Source organism: Cynocephalus volans, chromosome 12 (assembly GCF_027409185.1).
Source record: "Cynocephalus volans isolate mCynVol1 chromosome 12, mCynVol1.pri, whole genome shotgun sequence".
Taxonomy (NCBI): domain Eukaryota; kingdom Metazoa; phylum Chordata; class Mammalia; order Dermoptera; family Cynocephalidae; genus Cynocephalus; species Cynocephalus volans.
The window spans coordinates 64,795,352-64,797,854 of NC_084471.1; positions in this window are offsets into that span (position 1 = coordinate 64,795,352).

A 2,503-nucleotide genomic window follows, 5' to 3' on the forward strand; every position below is an offset into this window, starting at 1 on the left:
TGAGGGTGGCAGGAGCACTAGCAGCTGAAATGGCCTCCACTGTGTCTACAGTGTCCATAGCAGCAGCAGGCTTACCTCCTGGGGGCAGCACAGGTTCTGGCAGATGCAACTGCTTCCCCTGCATCTGTGGTATCCACAGTGGTAGCGGGGTTACCTCATAGGTGTAGCAGTGGTGCTGGTGGCTGCAACTGTCTCCCTCACATTTGTAGTGTCCTTGATGGCAGCAAGGTTACTTCTTGGGGGTGGCAGCTGTGCCAGTGGCTGCAGCCATTTCCCTCACTTCTGCAGAGTCCTTGGCAGCAGTGGGGTTGACTCTTGGTGGCAGTAATGGCAATAATGATTGCAGCTGCCTATCTCATGTCTGTGGAGTCCAGGGCTGCAGTGACTGGCAGTTTGCACTACTGCTGCTCTCCAGGGAGCTGTTCTGCAATGGGTAATGGTTCTGGGACTGGACAATGGTTCCAGTGACTACAGTGGTGGTGGCGGTGGACCTGTTTTGATCTTCTGCAGATCGAACATGTGCTGGGCACCTCTAGTCTGCTCTCTTCCCGAAGTTCTTACTAGTTTAGTCTCCTAAACCAGATTTCCTGATGTCACTGATTTCATCTTTACCCCACAGACTCATTTTTTCACCCTGCTATCACCTCAAGAAAACTTTAAGTTTCTTGAAAATGCTTCCTTATTATTATTTCTTATCCAAAATACTATCTTTGTTCTGGATCTTGCCATTTTTTGTTTACATCATTGCAAAATCTTAATTGTCCTTCAATATGTCCTATGCATTGCAACCAGAGTTATTTTTCTATCTGCTTAATACCCTTCGATGAGAACCCACTACTATAAAAAGAAAATCCAGGTTGTTGCTTGAAGGTGGTTTTAGAAATTATTTCTGAAACTGAGAATTTTTTTTTTAATGTTAGATTTCAGCATGGGCAAGGAGAGAACTTGTGTGATTATTACAGTAATGCCCACATCTGACTCAGTATACACAGATAAGTGGTTCTCCTCCTACTGAGAAGGTAAAGATCCACTGTATTGAACTTTTAAATTACTCAAAAATATACACATGGATTCATGTTGCTCCCAAACCTCTACATAAAAATTCAGTTTAAATTTTAATGTGTGGCATTAAAGACATATGCACATACAATAAATATATATGTATATGAGTGTGTGTGTCTGTATGGCTTTACATATAAATATTAAATATGTATATTTATATACAAATATTTATATATTTATGTATGTATACAAATATGTATAAGTGCATGTGTAAAACTAGCATATGTCTTCATATAGGGACCTCTAGAGAGTTTAATGCTTTACTTTCTTTCTTTCTTTATAGAATAGTAGAAGTATAAGAATATTGGTAACTTTTGAAATTTGTCTAAGTAAATTGTTGTTTGTTTCTTTTACTTTTAGATATTGAAGACTGTAAAAAGTTGAATGCCAGTTGAAACTGTAGAAGGTACCAGTACTTTTGTGGATCTGTATATTCTGGAAGATAAAATTGACAGCAGATAGCAGCTAGGAGCATAACATGGGAAATTGGAGAGAAGGTGTTGGTACTAAAAATGATCTAATTTTAGCTATTCCCAGAGTTAACCACCATTCAAAATTTCAATAACTGAATATGCTATACGGGCCAGCCCCGTGGCTCACTCGGGAGAGTGCGGTGCTGGTAGTGCCGAGGCCGCGGGTTTGGATCCTATATAGGGATGGCCGGTGCGCTCACTGGCTGAGCGTGGTGCAGACCACACCATGCTGAGGGTTGTGATCCCCTTATCGGTCAAAAAAAAAAAAAAATCTATTCACATATTTCCTTACTAATATGAATATTTCCACAAACTTTTTGAAGTAACTTTGTACACACTTGTGGTTCCTAATTGTAATTCTTTTCATATGGAACTTTGCCTAATAGTGTTTTTGGCCACATAAAGGGGTAAACAGCCTATGTTTCATCCAATGTTCTCTAAACACTATTTCAAATGGTAATTAATTTAATTTGTATATCAAGCCAAAAACCTTATTTGTAGCAAAATCAACACTCTTTATGTGCTCTAAAGCAATTCCTCCCCTGTCCTTTCACCCATTTTTACCTCTCTCCTCAGACCAAACTGCATTAATGACTTCAATTTCAGGAGCGACTGAAGGCAGAATTATTATATGACTGTATTTAAAGGTTTTCCTTAGCATCATGTGAATTAAAGAAAAATAAATGAATTTTTATGAAAGCATACATTTAAACATAGAAAGTAGTTATAGAGGACTGGAACATACCACCACTACTCCTGAATTACAAAGTTGCATCTAAAAAGTAATAAATGTGGTCTGACTTCTGTAGAAACACAAATAAATAGAATATCTTAGAAAAACATTAAGATATTTACTCTATTCTCATTTGAAGAAACTTAATTAAGTGCAATCACTGGTTAAAAGCAAGGCAGAAATGTCAGGCAAAGTAACAAATAACTGGTGTCTTCTTCTATTCTTATTATCTATT